We start from the raw sequence: 22,982 nt of genomic DNA on the forward strand, positions 1-22,982 counted from the left end.
CCCGCGAGCCAAGCGGCTGGCCTGCAGCTGCCGCCTGCCTGGAACCCCAGATGCCTTCGCCAAGAGAATGGCAGCAACAGGATGGAGCGAAGCAATTATAGCTCGTCAGGGGGCTGCTGGGGGGTGGCTGGGTGGGCTCGTCATCAGCTGGGAGCCTCGGGCCCCCAGCTGGCTGGGCCTGGCGCAGTGGCAGGCGGCGAGGGGTGTGGGGGCAGGCCAGGAGCCGGGCCAAGGTGCCCAGGGGCTGTTGACTGAGGGACAATGCCCTGTGTGTCTGGCGGGGCTCTGGCGGGTGGCACCTCCGCCTGTGGCCTGTGGCTAGCCACCCCGCCAGCACCCGCAGGGCCGGCTAAGACAATCAGCTTCGTTTGCTTTGGGGATGGTGAGGGGGTGAGGGTGGAGGAGGGATAGGCTGTCTGTTGGTCAGGAGAGCAAATGTTCTCCAGTGTGCCAGCCAGGAGCAGGACATAGGCCCCATCTCCCAGGGAAACAGCCTCAGGCACCCCGGCCTCAGCCAGCCTCAGGTGAGTTCCGTGGCCCCGGGGGGGTCGGAGTCCCACCCACGTAGTTCACTGGCAGGGAAACTGAGGCCAGGGCGAGGAAGGGACGTGTCTGGGATGACACAGTGGGTTAGAGATGACAGAGCTGGGATTCATACCTGGTCCCGGCGCAGGGCCCTATCCCCCACCCCGGGCTGTTTGTCTTGGGATATTTTCTGCAGGGTTCCAGCCTGCCGTGAGCGTGTTTCTGAATCTGTGCTCTCACCGGGCTAAGTCACAATTCGTGAGGACTTCGTGGCTGCTTGTTCTGGCCTTCCCGACGTCGTGCTCCCCACCCTGTGCAGAGGGTCTTCGCTCCAGGGGCCTGCCCCTGTGTGGCTGTCCGTGACTTTGACTCTGTCTCAGCCTTGGTTTCCTTCTCTGTAAAATGGGAGTCATACCTAGGAATCAGCAGTGGCCTGACCCCTTTTTTCCTGAAATCTCTCCGAGTCTCCCTTCCTACTTCTCTAGAATGGGGGTAATTGTAGTGGCCACTACTTGGGGCTGTTAAAAGGAGTAAAAGGAAATAAGCCATGTTTAACGGCTGGTACAGTACCTGACATGTAGAAAGTGCTCAATAAATACTTAGCTGATTATGATGAAATAATCATATAATTGTAACTGCAAACATGAGCGGTTCTAATTAGCATTAGAGCCAGCAGGGTTCTCATTGCTCAGTCAACTCTCCTTCCTTACCCCTCGCGCCCACCCTCCCGAGAGAGCTCTGGGCTTCACAGGCTCCCGCCACAGTGTGGTGAGCTCGGGTGAGCCCAGGGTCTACGGGGCCTGGAATCCCACGCTGAACTGACCAGCCCCGCGGGTCGAAGTCTCTCACCTCAAGTGAACAGCCCAGGAGCGAGCCAGTCCACCCAGGGAGGCGGAGGAGGGGTGGGAGGGAGCGTGCAGAGGACAGGGAGGGACACCGTGAGCAAACATCTAGGACTGCACCGTCTTGTTGAGGGCCAGTCCTGGCCATTTACAGGAATTGGGTGAGGGGGAGAACACAGAGTGCGACGCGCTCCTGAATGTCACAAGATTAATCTGCCCGGGGCAGGTTTCCACAGCATAACTGAGAAACTGGCTGAGGCTGGAGCGCATCGAGAGATACCACCATATTTGGTCAAATACTAGACAGGACTCTATTCTATCACTGGAAACTCCAGAGGGAGGGGGACTCTGAAAATACCTCCTCGGGCAGCAAGGGCCCCCACTCCCATCCCGGGCTGCCCGAGCCCCACTGCCACTGTCCTCAGAGCGAGCGTGAAGGGGTGAGGGATGCGGGCAGCCTCCTCGCTGCCCCTCTGCTGCTGGCGGAGCGTCCGACCAGCACACGGTTGGCGGGACCCCACTCCCACTGTGGCACCCACAAAAAGGGAAATTAAAAGGCAGGGACCTGGCTGCCAGGGGTTTCCTCTGCTTCCCAGGACCCCTGAAACCACCACACTCTCCTACCTGCTGGCCACACACACCCTCGCTTCTGTATCCCCAAGTCAGGACTTAGCTTCTCGGCTTCCAGCTTCGGTGCTTGTCCATATAGATTCCCGGCTCCCAGCCTCGGAGCTCTGACAACGCAGGCCCGGGAATCTGCACCTAACAAGGAGCCAGTCTGGGAACTACAGGAGTCCTTACCCATCCCCTTCTCGTTCCCCGACCCCACCCCTACTTTAGCACAGGAGATGGAGGCCTAGGAGGGGTGGGCCTCATCCAAGGTCACAGGCCTGTTGGTGCAGAGCCGTGGGGGAGGCTGGTTAGAGCGCATCTCAGTCTCCTAATTCTTACTACTCTTCCCCCGAAGTTTACACCTACAGCTCCGGGCCAGGCTGGGACTCCGGGGGGAGTGGGGGGACTCCTCCCAGTGGGGAGGGGGATCTGTGGGGTACCCAGACAGGTGCTTGGGGAGTCACGGATGGGCCCAGTGACCATCAATGGGTTTCCCATTCCCGGGCCATCTCAGGCCTGGAAGATAGTCCCTTCTTCCAGCCTAGGTTTCTAGAAACCACTGAAGGGTCATCTGCCCTCAGGGATGTCCTAAGTGTGAACCCTGGCCCACCACCCTGGCGGACCACTGAGGGACGCAACCCGGGCCTGAGGGGGGGGCGGAAGAACTTGGGCTTCAGGGGCTTCTGCGTCACAGCGAAGTTGGGGTCATCAGCACTCCTGAATGAGGGAAGGGGCGGATGGGCTGGAGAGGGAGAGGCAGCGGGGTGTCTAGCTCAGCGCCACAGGGGCCCTCGGAGGCAGGGCCCGCCGTGAGTGGTGCTGTGCTTACCACCAGGTGGCACCACCAGAAAGCCAGACAGCCCCAAAGAGGACAGCAAGCCCTGAGGGAACTTCATGCCGCCCTTCCCCCCCACCCCCCACCCCCCACCCCCGCCCTTCCCTGGAATGGGCCCTGGCGCTGAAAATGTGGGGACCAGGGGAGGGGGCATGAGTCCCGTGCCTGCCCCTGGCCTTCCGAGCGACCCTACTGTTAGGGTCCAGCTCCAGGGACAGCTCCCATGTCAGAGCAGGAACGGCACAGCCAGCAAGAGTGAGGGGGCAGGATGAGGGGGGGCTTCTGTCTGCTGTGTGAGTGATCCCCTTCACGTGGAGCATCTACCAGGTGCTAGGCCCTAGGCACTCGTCAGCTAGACATCGTCATTTACAGAAAAGAACAATGAGTAATAATAACAGCTACTGCTTAATATCTACTCACTGACTGCCAGGCACTGTGCCAAGTCCTTCGTGTGCATTGGGTCATTAAATCCTCCCGGCCATGCTGGAGTGAGGTCCTAATTTTATCCCTCGTATACAGGTGGGGAAACTGAGGCTCAGGGACCCCAAAGTCACAGAGCATTCAAAGGAAGTCTGTCTGATTCCCGTACATGCTGTTCCTTGCAGGGGAGGATGGAAAGGAGCGGCGATGTCCAGCCGCTCACCAAGGAGGGGCTATGCTTGCCTCAGCCTCACCCTGACATCCTCAAACGACCCGGACCATGAATGCTGGGGAGGTCACTGCACCCAAGCCCAAACCAGAGTCCTCAAGGGGATCTGAGAGCTCCGAGGGTGTGAGCACGGCACCCAGCAATGTTCCTGGCATTCACAAGATATTGGATGCATTGACTCAAACCAGATGTCTGTAATATGGAGGGGTAATGCTGGAATGGAGAATGGGAGGCCAGGGCAGCGGGGACCTGTAGGACGGGGGATTGCCCGGGACTAAGAGTTCAGACTCTAGAGATTGACAGACCTGAGTTTGAATCCTGCCTCTACCAGTCCACAGCTGTGTGACCTTGGGATGGTCGCTTGACTTCTCTGAGCCCTAGTTTCTTCTGCACAGCAGAGAGAATAATGACTTGGCCTGGCTAGCATGTTGTGAGGATCAGATGAGATACTGCATGTGAAAGCAGTTAGCAGAGCGCCTGACAAAAGTAAATGCTCAATTAAAGGTGCTGCTGTTGTCACTGCTCTTGTGAAAACACATTTTGATTTGGGCCTTCAAGTATGCTTCTGGGAGCGTTCTTAGGTGGGAAGGACATTGTGAGGTGGGAACAAGGATAGAACCTGCAGAAGAACGCAGCGGCCCCATTGCCAGTGGGCTCACCCTGGAGCCAGGAGGACCTGTGGGAGTCAGTGTAAAGACTTGCCCAAGTGGACCCAGTAAGGGCTGGGGAGGCGGGAGACTAAGAGGAGCCTCCGTTGCGAGATGGAGCGGGGCTGTGGCCAGGAGGGCTCATCCTGCACAGGAGGTCTTGGCTCTCCTGCCATGGGGCCCACCCCGGCGCCACCCTCCTGGGTAGGAGTCTTTCTCCCAGGCCCATATTTGCACAAATGCCTGCCTCACTGCTCACTCCAGAGACCCAGCCAAGAGGCACTATTTTAAGCTCCCTGGACGGGAACGCTGTTGGTGGGAGCAGACCCAGCCAGCAAGCTCCCAGTTCTCAAAAAAGGGAAAGGTCTGGGTGAGCGGGCGGCCCCTGAGGTGGGCCGGGGGGCCGCCACACCCACAGGGTCCTCTGCCCAGGCCAGGAGCCCATGCCTCCTCCCCCGTGGGGGGCAGTCAAGAAAATGGGAGTCGGGGTAGGACTCTAAGAGGTGGACTTGTGCTCTGGGACTGGGTGGCTAAGGTGTCCCTGCTGCCCAGCAGCCAGCCCTGAAAACACCAAGCTCGCGTTTCCGAATTACAGATCGACTCCCCCCCGGACCTCGTCCCTTGTTAGCGCTTACCCGTGGCCCCTCAGAGCCAGGGTGTGTCTTGTGTAGCCACCAACAGCGAAGGATCCCCATTTAAAGCATCTCCACTGGACACCCTCATAGCAGGCAGATCTTTTCTGAGGACATACATCCTACTCTTTAAAGCTCTCGTGGTTGAAAATAATAATGATGATTATAAAAGTTTTATCTTTCATTATGCTGAAGTACCCTCTTACAATGCAATATGGTGTAGTGGGAGATGGCCGCCTTCAGAAATGGTGGTCGGACACTTGCCCAGCCCCTCATATGCGGACACGTCCACTTCTCCTAACTTCAGTGAGCCCCCGTATCTTCCTAGGTTTGCTTAAATTTATCATAAAAATTATGATTTGCCAGGGCGCCTGGGTGGCTCAGTCGGTTAAGCAGCTGCCTTCGGCTCAGGTCATGATCCCAGGGTCCTGGGATCGAGCCCCGCATTGGGCTCCTTGCTCAGCGGGGAGCCTGCTTCTCCCTCTCCCTCTGCCTTTTGCTCTGCCTGTTTGTGCTCTGTCTCAAATAAATAAAATAAATTAAAAAAAAAAACGATTGGGTGCCTGGGTGGCTCAGTTGGTTAAGCGACTGCCTTCAGCTCAGGTCATGATCCTGGAGTCCCTGGATCGAGTCCCACATCGGGCTCCCTGCTCGGCGGGGAGTCTGCTTCTCCCTCTGACCCTCCCCCCTCTCATGTGCTCTCTCTCATTCTCTCTCAAATAAATAAAATAAAATCTATATAAAAAAATGATTAAAAAGTTATGATTTGCCTGGCACACAGCTGGTACTTAATATTTGGCAAATTTTGGCTGTTTTTATTGTCATTTGGTTGGTTTTGTGTATGCTCTCTTTGCTTTTCGATGGTGAAAAAACAGTATAGACTAATATTTAAAGCATGGACTTTGAACCAGAGTGACCTGAACCCCAGCCCCTGCATACAACAGCTGGGTTACCTTGGGCAAGTGACCTAACTTCTCTGAGCCTGTGTGTGTCCTCCCGGAAAGCAGGGGGATTTAACAAGATGATGCATGTAACGTGCCTGGCACAGTGCAGTGCTCAGTGAATGGCCCTGCTATTATTCTGTTGTACAGATTATTCTTTGCTCTTGCTCAGCCAGTTTGCAGAGAATAATTCTGGTCAGCTCTTCTAGAACTTTTTAACTGCCAGAGTCCCAGGCATAGAATGGACTGCCCTGGGAAAAAGTGAGCTCCCCATCGGCCGAGTTGTTTTAGTAGGGGCCAAAGGCCAGTTGGGAGTGGTATGAGGGAGATTCAAGAAGAGGAAAGGGGGGCCTGGTTGGCTCAGTCAGTAGAGCATGCGACTCTTGATCTCACTGTCATGAGCTCAAGCCCCACACTGGGCCATGGAGCCTACTTAAAAATAAAAATAAAGGGTGCCTGGGTGGCTCAGTTGGTTAAGCGACTGCCTTTGGCTCAGGTCATGGTCCCGGAGTCCTGGGATCGAGTCCCACATCGGGCTCCCGGCTCAGCGGGGAGCCTGCTTCTCCCTCTGACCCTCTCCCCTCTCATGCTGTTTCTCTCTCTCTCTCAAATAAATAAATAAATAAAATCTTTAAAAAATAAATAAATAAAAAATAAAAATAAAAATAAAAAAGAGGGAAACGCTGGGCTTGTTGAGTTTTAAAAGTTCCCTTCCAACCCTGAGAGGTCTGAGTCCTATGTCCGAGGCCTCAGGTTCCCAAGTGGGGCTGTCCTGCCTGTCTCCACTTGTCCAGACCTGGAACAGGAAGGAGCCCAAAGAGGCCCATGAGGGATATGGACTAAACAGCCTGTCCCCGGGGCAGACAGAGGCGCCGGGCCCCCTGCCCACCAGCATATCCTCCCCTCAGTCCCAGGGGATGTTTATCCTTTGCTCAGAGTTTATAGGACGTCTGGACTTACAAGATCCAGAGTCCTGACTTTTCTGTGAAAGCTGTCAGCCCCTCCTCCTGCTGGGTGGGTCTGCGTCTATTTTGTGTGGGAGGCCCCATCCTCCAGCAGAAGCAGGAAAAGGGTACAGCAGGAGAAATGTTCTCTTCAGACCCCCAGAGCTCAGACCTGGTGGAGGAAGAAGCCTGGCCCTAGGGAGAGGTGGGAGGGAAAGAGGTTGGTGTCTCCCAGCTGTTTATAGGAGAGGAGTCCTCCAGGGGAGGCAGGTGGAGAGGGGAATTCCTTCATAGCTTGCGTTCAAAGGCCTGCTCCCCAAACACAGCTGAAAGGCATGGTACTTATCAGAGTCTGCCTCACATATTGGCTTCTGTCACTGGCTCAAATAGCCATGTTTTCATTGTGTTTATTTTGGTGTCTGTGTGAGTGTGAATTTGTGGATGGGGTCTTGCGTGTGCGTGTTTTGGAGTCATCAGGTGGGAGCCTCTTGGGGGACAGGCAGTGAGACATGTCCCACTGCCCTTCAGCAAGGAGCCTGGATGGCCATAACCATGCCTCTGTGCCCAACCTGTCTCCCTACCCGGAAACCAGCCTCAGAAACATACAGACTCCTAGGGCTCCCTGCAGAAGGAGGTCTGAACCTCCTGTCTCTGTGGTATAAACCTGTTAGCTGAGGATAATGAGAAGCTACCCCAGGTGGGATCTTAAATATTGTGCCCAGGATGCTCTGTAAGTTTCCATGAGCTGTGACCTTAAGGTATGGGCCGTGAAGAGCCTTGAGAGTTCTTGAGGAGGGTCCACTCACTTCTTGACAGATACATAATGTGCCAGGCACTGTGCTCAGCACTGAGCATACAGCAGGGAATAGCTAAAACAGTTCCTGAGCTCATGTTCTTAAAGAGGATGATGGAGACAACAATATTGAGATTTTAGGACCAGGCTTAGGGACTATGGCCGGGCGCCCCTCCTCTCAGTCTCTTATACCTCCTGCATCTGTGAGTATGGCTGGAACCCAGGACCTCAGCTCGCAGGGCATGTGGAAGAAGGTACAATGTCTCCATAATGTAACATCTTGCCAAATTTCTATTGAAAGTTCGGTTCTCATAAATTTTGTATTTGTGAGAGAAGAAGAAATGGTTGGTGGGAAATCCGACCACGTCCAAAGTCTGGTTCCCAGGAAAGAAGCCTCCATAATTGTTCTAATGTTAGAAGATAGTTTCGGGGCGCCTGGGTGGCTCAGTCGTTAAGCGTCTGCCTTCGGCTCAGGTCATGATCCCAGGGTCCTGGGATCGAGCCCCGCATCGGGCTCCCTGCTCAGCGGGAAGCCTGCTTCTCCCTCTCCAGCTCCCCCTGCTTGTGTCCCCTCTCGCGCTGTGTCTCTCTCTGTCAAATAAATAAAATAAAATCTTAAAAAAAAAATTTAAAAAAAAGAGATAGTTTCAAAGGGCACCTGCCTAGCTCAGTCAGAGAGCATGTGACTCTTGATCTCAGGGTCATGAGTTCGAGCCCCATGTTGGGTATAAAGCTTACTAGAAAAATAAATAAACTTAAAAAAAATTTTTTTAAGACAAATTCAAAGTTTCTGGCCCCGGGAGACAGTGGTGGTGCAGCCTGAGGACCCAGGCAGACACTGCCAATAACTGCCCGGCGGTAAGAGTGATGGCTTTTGTGTGTGGATAGCACCCTACAGTTTACAAAGCCCAAAATATAAAGATTTTTACAAAAGAGGAAAACGAGGCCCAGGGAAGGGAAACATAGTGAGGAGAAAAGGGGCAGAGCATAGGATGAAAGCCTGGGTCCCTGAGGTCATTTTTGACCACACCCTAACCTTTGCCCAGTTTAGGGAATGAGGAATGAGCTTTGGATCGAGGCATTGGGTAGAGGTGGACCCCCGGGTCAGTAGGCTGTGTACACAGAGCACCAAAGTCCATCCAAATTCTCTTTGCCATGGCTAGGCTGTGCTCTGTGAAGAAGCCTACACTGAAGGGAAATGTGTCTGGCAAGAGGGCTTGGTGCCAGGCGGACATGTTTTCTGAGTCAGCTCTGGAGAGAATTCTAGGGTCGGGCTGACCCCAGTCTCTCTCTCCCCCAGTAATGCTCTCTTGGAAAAACTGGGATTGTTTGGCTCTTCAGCTGGTGATTACATAGCTGTGTCCACAGTATTTGTCTTCCATATTGGGATTCCCTTGCATTCTATCTCATTATCTCAACCCCAGGCCTAGCTCTGACATTATCTTTCCAGAATTCCCTACAAATATTGCATGTTTTAGACTGTTTCTTCAAATCTCAGGATCAGCAGGACCTTACAGTCATTTTGCTGTCTTCTCAAGGATACTCCTAGGAAATGCTCCCAAGTCTCTTATTAGGCTCCGCTTGATTTAAATGTCTACCTCCTTGCTCCCTCCATCTCCTGATGACAAATTTGCTCTTTGAGAATATACAGAACAAAGCTGCTCCTTCTGCCCTATGACGAGCAGTGTCGGTCAGGATGGGCCACGTTGTGCTGCCGTAATAAACAACCCCCAGATCTCAGAGACTCACTCCACCTCTGTTACAAGTCCCGTGCAGGCTACTAGTGTGTTTCTGCTTGTCAGAATCGCTCAGCGACCCAGAGTGATGGATACTTCCACAAGCACCACAACAGGATCAGAGGTTTGGAGGCTGTACATTTATAGAGGTCAAGAATGGGTTTTGGAATCTTTGCTCCAACTGCTTATTTTCTTGCAGCAAATTCTTTCCTCTCCTTAAGTGTCAATTTCTTTTTTTTTTTTTTTTTTTAAGATTTTATTTATTTATTTGACAGAGAGAGAGAGAGCACAAGCAGGGGGAGTGGTAGAGGCAGAGGGAGAAGCGGGCTTCTTGCTGAGCAGGGAGCCCGATGCGGGACTCGATTCCAGGACCCTGGGATCATGACCTGAGCCGGAGGCAGATGCTTAACTGACTGAGCCCCCCAGACGCTCCTTAGTGTCAGTTTCTTATCTATAAAATGAAGACAATGAGAAAGTATCTACCTCACAGATTTGCTGTGAGGTTAACTGGGAGGATGAATATAAGCCCTTGGCATGGGCTCTGGTTCACGGGCAAGAACTCCATGCATGTCCGCTGTTATGATGTTAACATAATATTGTTAACTTACTAGTGGCTGCCGTCTCCTGACAGCACAACCCCCGCTCCTTCCACTGTTCCCCCTCTTGGCCGGTTTGAGTTCCTTGAAAGAGTTAAGGAGTTCTTTTTCCTGCCACAGGTCATTTTCACATTTTTTGTCATGTATTTTATTTCATGAGGGAGGAGCTTGAGCATTCAAAGCTGAGACAGAAAAGGTATAACTATGCGTCTTGCCAACCCCAAACTAGATTTATTCTGTTCAAGGTTCATTACCAAGACCTTTTGGAAAGTCCAGAGACGGGAGGTTGAATTTGGAGAAGAATCCTTGCTTGAGATAAAACCCAGTGGTGGAGAGACACAGGAATCAAACTGTAAACTATCCAAGTTAGAAGAGACTTTTAGAATAAGCAAGTCTCATCAGCTCTTCTCTTTTATAGATGGGGAAACACAAGTCCAGAGATGGAAAGCGACTGATGCAATGTCACACAGCACTTCAGCATAGGAGTTGAGGCCTAAACCCACTCCCCTTAGTCCCCATCTTGGGGCTTTCCACACACCACGGAAGAGGAAGAGGGGACAGCATTCTTTACCGTTGGGATGGAGGATTGGTGGTGTGGAATCTCCTTGGAATTGCGGCTTGTCCTCATTTCATGGAGTTGTGCTCCAGCGGAGTTGTTAAGTTAAGAACTTTATAAACATTACCTTATTAAGGCTTCTTGAAAACCCAAAGTCACAGCTCCTCTGGGTCATGGGACATGCGTTGAGCATCCAGTGAACAAACAAAGGGTAACGTTACATTTTTCACTTCGTTTAGGAAACCTGGCTTCTAATTATAGGATTTGTTTAACAGTCCTGAATGGTTTACGAAGGCATGGATCAGCCTCCATCCTGAGGAGTGTCAGCCAGGGAGACATAGGCAGGGTGGAGTCAGGGAAGGAAGGAGAGGCCTCAGCAGCAAAGGGAGAGATGACAAGCAAGGTCAATTTAAGCCAAGGCCTAGGGGGCATGAATTTTCCCTAATCCCCCCAGCCAGGTTGCTCCCAGTTGGAAATTATCTCCAATAACCATTACCATAACCCTTTCATACAAGGCAAGGAATATGAATGAGCTCTAGGGCAAGCAGGTGAAACAAGGATCACATTACTGTTCAGTGCTCTTAGCATACCCCCTCCCCCTTCCGGGGACATGGGCTAGGGGCTGGCTGGAGCTCCTTGCTTATAGAAATAAATAACTTTAAGTAAGTTCTTTTTTAAAATCTTGATAAATTCTGTAAAATACTATTACATGAATATATTTATTTTCTTAACACAGATAGAAATTAGAAAAGATAGAAGTAAAAGAGAAGTCTCTCATGTTATATATAACTAATAATATAATATGTAACTAAGTCTCTGTGGTTAAGCTCACCATCTAAGGAGGCAAGGGGGTTATCTAAGGGGACTCTAGGGGTGGGGCAAGGGAAAGTCCACCCCACCAATGTAGCCCAAGTCAGGGTACAGGGATCTTGCCAAGCTGCTCCCAGGCCAAGACACGAAAGGTCCAGCCCATCTACCATATAGCCATATTTCCGTCCTCACTCAGGCCTCCATTGCTCAGCCCAGGCCCCAGCCACTCAAAGAAACCCCCCAAACCCTCACCTTGTCCCAAATGTCCCAATGCCTCAGTTCCTGAGTTAGCACACGTGCTCATGCATACATACACACACCCCTCTAAGTCCCTTGGACAACCCAGTTCTGTGATTTCTTAAAGCTAGGTTCATGGTTTCCAAAGTGGGGGGTCATTCAAAGCTCAGGGCAAGTATTAGGGTCTTCTGTTTTTTACTTCTCTCTTCTCTAATTTCTATTTTTTATTTTTTAAGAGAATATGATATATTAGTAAAATAGTACTTTACAGAATTTATAGACATTTATTTTTAAAACAACTTACTTAGGGGGCACCTGGGTAGCTCTGTCAGTTAAGCAACCGACTCTTGATTTCGGTTCAGGTCATGATCTCAGGGTCATGAGCTCGAGCCCCGCATCGGGCTCCCAGCTCAGCAAGGAGTCTGCTTGACATTCTCTCCCTCCCTCTCCCTCTGCTCTTCCCCCCATGCTCTCTCACTCTCTCTCTCTCTCTAAAATAAATAAATAAATCTTTAAAAACAACTTACTTAAAATAAAATATATTTATTTAAAAAAACTGTTGTTTACTTCTAGGGTTTTATGATAAAAAATGTTGAGTTCCCCTGGACTAGGACTTGGAACTTAGTGTTCCTTAACTCTGGTAGAGTGAGGGAACCCCCAGCCTCCAGGATTTCGAGTCCTGCTTGCTCTCCTGAATGGGGAAACAAAAGTACCTCTCATTCTTTCTGATTCTTTCACATTCTGAGCAGCTTGGACATTTAGACACGTGAAGATAGCAAGTAAATAGTAAATTCATTATTAAACTATGGTAAATCCAGGATTTAAACCCAGGTCCAACGGGCTCCAGAGCCGTGCTGGATTCCACCCACTGTGGTGTGACACACTGATTAGTGACATATATCTGTCCCTACTTCCAGCCCCTCACTCGGTACTTTTGCACAGAGTAAGCATCAGACATGTTTACAAAACATTTACAAGGCCCAGGGCTGTGGGACCTACTGTTGGTAATATGGGGTCAACAGCATGAAAGGGGCAGAGCGCTAGTCCACCCTCCATGTCTCCTGTTGTCCCCTTAGTCAGCCCGCCACCTCTGGGGTCCTGTTGGTGTGGGAGAGCTTGGGCTTTGCTTCTTTGTGTATCACCTGCTGGAAGCAGGAAGTTCCCTGAGGCAATGCTGGGGGGCAGGATGCACCTCCTTGGGAGGCTGCTCTCTAGACTTCGGGTTTACTCATGTGCAAAGTGGGACAAAAAGTCTCACCTGTTTGCCTGCCTTGGGGATCCTTGAGAGGATCCACAGAGTGCAGGACAGGGTCTAGGGCAGGGGCCATTGGGGGCAGGTGGTCTGGTAAAGAATAGTGCCGGGGGGAGCCTGCGTGGCTCAGTTGGTTAAGCGACTGCTTTCGACTCAGGTCGTGATCCCAGAGTCCTGGGATCGAGTCCCACATCGGGCTCCCAGCTCAGCAGGGAGCCAGCTTATCCCTCTGACCCTCTCCCCTCTCATGCTGTTTCTCTCCCTCTCTCTCTCAAATAAATAAATAAAATCTTAAAAAAAAAAAAGAACAGTGCCAGGGAAGGAGTGTTGTTCCAGTGGTCTCAGACCCCAGGGAGTGGGGGTACAGGATCTCTACTGCCCAAGTCAAAAGATGGGCCGGTGATAGACTGGCAGCAGGGAAGCCCCCCCGCAACCATCACCAAACACCCCAGAAGTACATCCTCTCTCACCTCCCCCAAAAAAACAGGGTCAAATTGCTCACTCACGCCCTTTCAAAACAGGAAGGCAAGGGATGGAGACTCGGCAGTTCTGCGGACTGAGACTGGGAGGAACAGCAGGGGGGCAGGGGTACACACCCCGTCTTAGAGGTGCTGAGAACCTCAGCCATTGGGCACGTCAGCCAAGTGACTGCCTTCTCCACGTCCAAATGGCACTTTTCTTTAATGTCCGGATCCAGTGGCTTTAGCTCCCTACCCACACTTTCAGCAGGTGCAGGGAATCCTCCACTATTGCTTGAGTTTTAGGGACGCTTAAGTTCCTCCTGAATTAGTCCTCACTTTGGCACGTCTGCTTCTCCAAGGCGCTGGCTCCTAACCTGAGCTCCTGTCTGTGCTCACACACACACGCGCGCCCCCAGCACCACCAGGCGCCCTCTCCTTTATCTTCCAAGTGCCATTCCTGGAAATGCAAGGCTGTAGAGGTAGCAGGCCTTCCACCAAACTGTTGGTGGAGGAAGGACAACTGACAGGGTGCACAGGACATCCCCCTTGGCTTTTCAAGCCCCTGTGTCGCTGTCATTACCCCAGGGACTTCTCACTGGCTTCATCTCTGCTCAGGTTCCAGGTTCCTCCCCCTTCGGAGCACATCCTCCCTCCCCGGCCGCGCAATCCTCCCCGGGGTCCCATACCCCCATCCTCTCTCCCTGAGGCTGCCTGGAGAGAGGACACGCTGGTTACCACCTCTGTGGGGGAGGGGGACTGGAGCAATATGTCGGAACCACAAACACATAAGACTGTTGGCTGTTGGCTCCAGCAACAGCTCTTCTAGGCCTTCTCGTGCCAGAGACACCCCCAAGCAAAAACACCCCAAGTACTAGGACAGGCTTTGCAGCACTGTTGATATAGCAAAGGATTGCAAACCTTCAGAACGCTCACCCCTACATTCACGCAGGACTGGTGGCCTGCGGGGGGTGGGGGGGCACATCCACCCAGTGGGCCCCTCTCCAGTCATTGAAAGAACCAGGCAGCCCTCTCTGTAATGATAGACTGCAGTATCCGAGATACGTGATTAAGGGAAGGAAGTCAGGTGCAGAACAGTGTGAATAGTGTGCTCCTCTGTGTAAACAACATGTCAGGGCCGTAGATGCACGTATGTGTGTGTGAACTTGCTCGCATCTGCATAGACCATCTCTGCAAGTATAAGCCAAACTTGGTAACAGAGATTTGCTCTGGGGAGGGAAGTAGGGGGATGAGTGGTTGGGCTTGGGAGGGCACTTAGGTTTTACGGTATGCCATTTAGACCGTTTTGATGGGCACAATGTGTAGATATTCCCTGTTCGAACAATAAATACCCGTTACTGTGTGATGTGTATCATTTTGTCCCCTCCCTCTCCGCTGGGCTGGGCCCAGGGGGCGTCGCCTTCCTGAAGCCATGAAAGTCACGTGAAGTGAGTCAGGTCTCACCCCGCCGAGGCGAGCAGCCTCATCCGGAGTGTCTCATTCTTTTCTCCTTCCCTTCCTCGGTAGCAAGTTGTCCAAGCCCTTTACTGTACAAACAGAAACCCTGAGGCCCAGCTTGGGAAAGTCGTGTGCCCAATGTCACCTAGTAAGTCAGCCTCTGTGCAGTTCTGAATAGAGCCCTGGTGCTTTTGTTCATGTTGTTCCTTTTATTCCAAATGCTCTTTCCTATTTTCACTCTTCCAGTCCAACATCCTGCTTCCAAGAAGCTCCCCAGATTCCCAGACTGGATATGACCTCTAGGCATGCCTCGTGAACCCCCACAGTACTGTCCAAATTCCCTGCCTTCTCCATTAGCCAGCGCAAGCTCCTTGAGAGCCCCAGGCCTGGTCCAGTGCGAAGAACGGGAGTTTAATGTTGACGACCTTAATGGATGAATAGAAGCATTCATACATGCTTCTATTCATCCCTCTTCTGAAATCCTCCTGGGCTTCACCAAGACCTCTCATAACACTCAGCATTGTTTCCTTTACAACGTAATTACTTCTGGGCATATTCGCAGTACCCATCTGTTAGAAGCACGCTATGAAGGCGCACACATGAGTTGTGTCTTCTTTCCACAGTGACAGCTTTATTCAATCTTAAAGCGAGGTGAACATAATGATAAAGCAGGTTCAGGATTCCAAACTCAGTGACATTTCAGTACGTGTTTAACTTGGCTTTTTACACGTCACACAAAGCAAAGCACGATCCGAAGTCCCACAACAGACAAGATACAGCAAGGGTTAGGAAGTTATCGAACCCAATGGAAAGTCAGTGCGTGAGGGCACAGCTGGGAGGAGGCCTCCATCTGTCTGGGGCAGCGCTCGGCACGTGCTGCTTATCACGTCCAACCCGTGGAGGATCTCGGTTCTGTTCAGACATCAATCAGGCAGAGCCTTCGGCGGCGGCTGCCTTTTTGATGTGGTCAGATGTGAAAGGGTCAGCGTCTTGAAAGTCTGACAGTTTACTGCGAAAACGCTCCCTTTTTAAAGGGATTTAATCAGTCTTGAGCCTTCGCAGACCTCCCCTGGTTCTGCGGGTCATCGGTTCTGAGTGTCGTCAGCCTGTGCTGGTTTTGGCGTATCTGGTCTTGGCTGCAACGCCCTTGGCTGCTGGGGTCACTGCTTGACATGAGTGACTTCAGCTTGCTCTGTACACCACCTTTCTCCCTCCTTCCCTCCCTCCCTTTCCCGGGATCCATCCTCAGAATGAGACAGAACCCAGGAATATTGTTTGAGTCCCTGGATCCAGCCATGCCTAAAGCGGAATCTACCTGTGGACTTTCCAGTCACATGAGCCAATGAATTCGCCTTTGTTTTGAAACAACTAAGAGTTGCGTTTTTTCCATCCCTCTCCATAAAAGAGTATTGTGTGAAAACACCCTAAACTGTACCACACATGGTCTCATTCCCTTTCCACAACACTTTGTATACAATAGATACCTACATTTGCATGAGAACAAAAAGCACCAGACTCAGACCCAGACCCCGAGGATGGTGATGGAGCAGAGCAGTCCCACACACCACAATCCCTCCCCTAAAGTTCTGTGGACCCTGCCCAAGTTCTGCCGGGTGGGCAGACAGTAATGACCCTGCTTACAGGTGGAGAAACGTGGCTCCCAGTCACCCAGCAAGTTAATGGCACAGCTTGGAGGAGAACTTGGCCTCCTGGCTCCATTGCCGTCTAAATCGTTTACCTGTCATCAAAGGAGAATGTCGGGCTTGGCTTGCACACACACACAATAACCAGGACACAAAAGGGAAAAATGGTGGTGGCAGGAAATCGGTCATGGTTGGGAAGAGACAATTATCTTTTTAAAAATCCCAGGATAGAAAGAATAAAGAAGCCAATTTGAGTGGGACAACCTTGTAGAACAAATTTATGAATTACCAGTGTGGGGCCCGAGATTCTAGAGAGTGGTGATGACTGTGAACACTGCAGTGTTTGTTGAGTGAATTGTGGATGGTGGAAGGTTTTGATTAGCTGTGGCTGTCACCCAACAAGTCAGTAAGGCCAGGATCTGACTCCCATCTCCTGGTTTCTAAGGATAGTGCTGTTTTTAGTACCCCAGTTTCATGTGCTCAGTGGTGTGAATTTTACCAGCTGCAAAATGACCAGGACTGAGAAGGCAAGTGGAAGATCTTAGATTTAGGTGGGGGATATGGTGGAATGGCAGAGCACCCAGTCCAACCTACCCCTAGACTACCTTCATTAATGCAGAATCTAATAAGCTAAAAACATTTCCCAGAGCTCCTAGAGTTCTAGATGAACGTCATATCTCTGCTTCTTCATTATAGCTGATGTCAGGTACCATCCTGTGGGTTTTCTGCAGCAATTTTCTACCCCTTATGGGCTGAGTTGTATTCCCCCAAATTCATAGGTTTGAGTTTTAACCCCCCAACATGGCAGAAATTGACCTTAATTGGAAATAGGGTCATTGCCGATGTAATTAGTTAAGATGAGGTCATACTGGAATAGAGTGAACCTTAATCAATATGACTAGTGTCCTTATGAAGAGGCGGAATTTGGAGACAGACACCCACAGGGAGAATGTCACATGAACATAAAGGCAGACAGCAGCCTGATGCACCTCAAGCCAAGGAACATCAAAGACTGCCAACAAACCACCAGAAACTCTACGAGAGGCCGGGAACAGATTGTCCCTCGCAGCCTCCAGACGGAGCCAACCCTGCCAACATCTTGCTCTTGGACTTCTAGCCTCCAGAATTTGAGACAATACGCTGTTGGTTCAGCCACCCAGCTCTGGTAAACTTTCTTACGGCAGCCCTAAGAAACTAATACAGGCAGTGTGCCCAATGGGCCCATGGATCTGTCTTTTGCTTCAACAGTGTTTGGACAGAACAGACCCAAGGATGCCCCTTCTTCCAGCCTCTGACCACCCTCCAACCTCTTTTCCAACCACAACCTTTGAGAACATCTTTACAGCCATCCTTTGCCTCTGGGACCAGCCAACACTGTATTTTGAGCTTAACTCCTTATTGCCAATGAACCATGAGCTTCCAAGAATTGTTCCACCAAGGTGGAGGCCACCGTCAACTGCCCGGTCAACATGCACCTGCAGGTCTCCTACACCTACCTCTCCCTGGGCTTCTACTTTGACCATGACGATGTGGCTCTGGATGCGGGCCACTTCTTCCATGAGCTAGCTGAGGAGAAGTGCAAGGGCACCGAGCTCTTGAAGATGCAAAACCAGCACACTGGCTGTGCCCTCTTCCGGGACCCGCAGAAGCCATCCCAACGTGCATGGATGCCATGGAAGCCCCATGGACCTGGAGAAAAGTTTGAAGCAGGCCCTTCTGGAGTTGCACGCCCTGGGTTCTGCTGCACAGACCCCCTTTTCTGTGACCTGAAGAACCACTTCTTGGGTGGGGAGGTGAAACTCATCAAGAAGATGGTGACCGCCTGACCCACCTCTGCAGGCTGACAGGCCCCCAGGTGGGCTGGAGAGTATCTCTTCCACAGGCTCACCCTCAAGCATGACTAGGAGCCTCCAGAGCCCAGCGGCCTTGGAGGGGGTCTTCGGGTGTGCCCCTTCCACCTGAGCCTCTCCCTGCAGCCCCTAGGCAGCTTTTAATCCACCCTGGAGACCTCTCCCCACCTGGAAACCAAATGGAAATATAAAGCTTTGTGGGGGAGGGGGTAGGAAGAAACGGGTAAAGAGCCTAATATAGGGCCCTTGCCAGCTTTGTGGGTAAGGAGGGGCAGCTGTGGAAGAGGTGAGGGTGGCTTCCTGACCCCTGCACTCATCTGCAACGGTGTGTCCTTCGAGCCCGCCGTGGAGCCGCCCTTTCGGAGCCCAGCACTTCTGACAGCAGCGGCCGTAGGGACCGCCCTGGAGGGACAGCCCTGCGGTGTCAGCAGCGGAGTCCTTAACAGCCCTGCCGGAAGCTTCTTCAGCCTTCCTAACAACGGTGGGAGCGCCCAGTTCCCCGTAGTGACTTCCTTTCTGCTTGGATGAGCAGGAGTGGTTTCCTCAGCTGAACGCTGACTCGTCCTAATTCCCTGGACGTTTCGCACCCTATTCAATTTCTGACCTTGCGCAGCTCGCATTTGTGAGCTGTAACAAAAGAACGTTGTCGAAGACTCGTGTGCCTTTACCCGTTGAACAGTAACCCCCCATTCCCCTCCAGCCCGCTCCGGGCAACCAAGATTCTACTCTCCATCTCGATGAATTTTTTTTTTTAAGATTCTATTTATTCATTTGACAGAGAATGAAACAGTGAGAGAGGGAATACAAGCAGGGGGAGTGGGAGAGGGAGAAGCAGGCTTCCCGCGGAGCAGGGAGCCCGATGCGGGGCTCGATCCCAGGACCCCGGGATCATGACCTGAGCCGAAGGTAGGCGCTTAATGACTGAGCCACCCAGGCGCCCCTCGATGAACTTTCTATTCTAGGAATCTCACAGCACTTGCCCTTTTGGGTCTGACCTATTTCACTTAGCATAATGCGTTCAAGGTTCACCCATGTTGTTGCATGTACCAGAATCTTGTTCTTTTTAGTGGCTGAGTAATACTTCATTGTGCATATATGCCACATTGTATCTATCCTTTCGTCCACTGATGGGCACTTGGGTTGTTTTCACATTTTGGCTATTATGAATAATGCTGCTGTGAACATCAATGTACAAGTATCTAAGTATCTAGGGGTTATTACTACTACTACTATTATTATTGCCCTCCTAATGGATGTGAAGTGGTATTTCATTAGAGTACACCATTTTACTGAAATGGGATTATACCATGTATTTTCATCTGTACTAGGATTTTTAACCTCGATAATACACTGAGGACAGCTGTCTGTGCAATGATGTCTTTGAGAAATGGGCTTACTTACCATTCTAAGCATCTCTTCACTGTTACTTTCCTCTCAGAATCAAACGCAATCAATGACACAAAAGTCTTATGCTCACCAAAGAAAATATATGAAGCTTGATTTTTAACTCAAGGGTGATGGCCCTTTTCAATCCATGAATATCTCCCAACCAATCACCTCTGAGACATGCCTTTTGGGTCAGATGAGTATGAAGTTGGGGCTAGGGGGTAGGGAAAGGTTGGGGTCATAGGATCTCTGGGCTGGAAAAGACTTACCATCCAGTCTCTGCTTGCATTCCTCTAGTGACAGAGAACTCATCACTTTACCGAGACAACTCATTAGCCCATTTCATCCTCGGGTAGGTCCACTGACTTAAAAAGTCCTTCTTATGTAGACATAAACTCTATCTCCCTGGAGGTCCCAATTGTACCACCTCAATCTCTTCCTTGATCACCTGTAGAGATAAGACAGCTCTTCCAGATCCCGTAGGTCTCCTGTTCTCTAAGCCCTTCACCGTCCTGGTTAGGATTCCCCTTGCCCCTAGCTGCACCCACCCTCTGAAGACACAGAACTCACCAAGCACACTCTCATATCCACCTCCTAACAAGAAGCCCCGTTCCCCTCCCAGGATGCCTTACTCATACACACTAAGCCCAAGTCTCACTGACCTATTTCCTCTGGGAGCGCGGGGATTTCAAGGCTGCTTTGCCACAGTCTGGAAAGAAAAGCCACTTCACAGAGTGGTTAATAAACATAAAGCACTCATAACTCCCAAGAGAAAGTATGAGAGGAAATAGAAACGGGTTTCAAAATGTCTGAGACAGATTTATAGAGACGAGTCTCAAATGGCTACCATTTCGTTAGGCTTTTAAAATATTGTGGTGCCGGGACACCGCCTGTCCTAGGATCTGTCTCCAGGTCACTCCAATTCCTTGTCCTGACCTCTGGTGATGGACTTCCTGATAACAGGGCCTGCTGGCTCGCAGGCAGGCCCAACTCACTGCTCAGCCAGACACAGGGTTCTCGGGTTTTGAAATGGTGGGTCTCTCTACAACTTACACTGGTAGTTGTTCTGTTTTTCTTTTTTTTTTTTTTTTTTTAAGATTTTATTTATTTATTTGACAGAGAGAGACACAGCGAGAGAGGGAACACAAGCAGGGAGAGTGGGAGAGGGAGAAGTCCCGATGTGGGACTCGATCCCAGGACCCTGGGATCATGACCTGAGCCGAAGGCAGTCGCTCAACCGACTGAGCCACCCAGGCGCCCTGTTCTGTTTTTCTTTTCTGTCTTGATGGAAAATCTTTGATGCTTATGCAGTAGCAGGATTAACAGAAGCATAACTTAAGTTTTGCAGTCTCCAAAGAGGATTTTCCATAATTTTGATAGTTCTAGGGGCTGGTTTTAGCTATACCCCGGGATCTGTTGGTGGTGCTTTGGAGTGATAAACTCGAACACTGAGCAGGGTGGGGAGGGAGGGTCGCAAGCCTTCCTTGTCCGGGGATGGGCTTATGAAGGGAACCCATGTGCTTGGTCCGGGAAGGAAGGGGATGACATGAAAGGCATGGCAGGTCGGCCTGTATTGGGTCTGGTATCATAAACCTTAATAAATAGTACCAAACATCTACTGAGCACTCACAAGTTGACACAGGCCTACCCCTTCCTAGCAGGGTCTCATTTCGTCTTCACAGCAACCCTGGGAGGTAGGGACTGTTTCCTGCTCCATGCTACAGAGGAGGAAAGCGAAGTGCACAGATGCAAAGAACTTTCCCAAGCCCACTCCCATCCACCCCCTCGGGAAGCAGCAGACGTAGTGCTGAGCTTAGTCTAAGTCTGATTCCAGAGCCTCTGCTTGACCCGCTCCCCCCAGGCCTGCAGGTGCCCGCCCCCACCTGACCCCCATGGCAACACCGCAAGGCAGGCTTGACCCATTTCACAGAGGGGGAAAAGGAGGCTCAGAGCTGCAGGTAGAAAACTGTGCCCAGACCTCCCAGCTAGGACGTGGCAAAGACGGGAGTCGAGTGCACAGGCCTCCTGACATGACCGCATTCTTTCCTCAGAAGGAACAAGGCAGGGGTGAAGATTTTCCTACCAGATAAGGAGCCTCTGAAGGGCAGGGCTAGTGTCGGGCTCAGCACCCCACCCGCCTCAGGGACACTCAGCCGCCCCACGCGGGACGGCACACTGCCGTGTGCTGGAGGGAATCCTGGCCCCAAGGAAGGAGACGGGCTGGGGCAGCAGTACCAGCCGGGGGGTCTGGGAGACTGAACGAGAATGTGAACAGACGTGGTTGGGGTCCAGCCAGCCTGGCCACAGACGGGAAGCTCTGAGCAACAAAGGCAAGGACGAGGTAGCCGTGCTTGACACAGGGCATGGCCAGCCGCCAGCAGGAGGCCTCCATGGGCCTCAAAGAGGTTATTCCCATGCTATGATGGAGGCCGCCCCGCGGAAGACCGCTTTCTCGCCATTCTTCAAGGGCACTGTGGGAGGCCTGGGGACACAGACCCTGTCCGGGGGTGGGGGTGGGGGGTCACACTCTCCTGGAAATGCTAGACAATGAGCAACTAAACCAAGAAACGTATAAAATCAGCACCATGCAAGGCAACCAGCAAGGGGAGTGGTAGAGGGGAATGCAGTGGCCATGCAAAGCCTCTCCCAGACGTCACTTTTAAGCTGAGACCAGATGCTGGAGAAGGAGCCAGCTATGGAAAACTCTGGGGAGAGGGCACTTTTGGCAGAGACAACTTGCAAGTGCAAAGTCCCGGGCATGAAAAATGCGAAGGAATCTATGGGAAGCATAATGAGGAAGGGGGCGTAGGGCGAGAGATGGGCATTTCTCACCATTGGGACAGTGGGGAAAGAGCCCCAGCAGGGAGAGCCTGGATCCAAGCTCCTACGCCATCACGGCCTCGTATGTGGCCGGACAGGCCCTTCCCCTCTGGGGCCCTGGACCTTCTTTGCACAATGATGGGGTTGGCCTATCAAGGTCCCAGCTTTCTGGAGAGGGAATTGAATTTTTCATGGTCTCCCGTCCCCTGCCATTCCCACCAGACCACTGGACCTCAGGAGCCAGGACTAGTGTCTTCCCCACCAGGGGTTCCCAGAAAAATCTCAGAACTCCCTCTCCAGTCCTGGGACACTAGGTCGGGAAAGAGGAAGGAAATTCTCACACACAGCAAACTCCCAGGGAGTTTGCTCATGTTCCCAGGCTGACAACTGGCAACCCTCAGAACTCCGTCCCCCTTCCTCCTCCTCCTCCTCCTCCTCTCCCTGCCTCCCTCTCTCCCCCGGCCCCCCTTCTCGGGCTTAATGACTTCCACATGGGCCTCTGGCAGCTGGAGCCAAGCCTCCCAGCATTGTCTGAAATCTCCAAATTTAGAAGAAATATGAAAATTGTCAACCACTCCTTCCTTAGGGGGTAAAAGCAACATTCGGCACCGGGGGCAGGTCAAGGAGAGGCGGTCACGTGGCGGGCGCTCGGGCCAATAGGGGGCCCCGGGAGGACTCCGCACCGCCTCACCCCAACACTGGGCTCGCCTCTTCAGCTCATATAAGGTAAAAGGCAGAGGGGCCTCTGTGGCCAAGGAGC

General features: G+C 51.7%; 1 pseudogene; it reads left to right on the forward strand.

The window, feature by feature from the left end:
- Positions 1–16,058: 16,058 nt before the first annotated feature.
- Positions 16,059–18,066, forward strand: LOC118006773 (annotated as a pseudogene).
- Positions 18,067–22,982: the final 4,916 nt, after the last annotated feature.

Source organism: Mirounga leonina, unplaced genomic scaffold, assembly GCF_011800145.1.
Source record: "Mirounga leonina isolate KUSES-001 unplaced genomic scaffold, KU_Mleo_1.0 Mir_99, whole genome shotgun sequence".
Taxonomy (NCBI): domain Eukaryota; kingdom Metazoa; phylum Chordata; class Mammalia; order Carnivora; family Phocidae; genus Mirounga; species Mirounga leonina.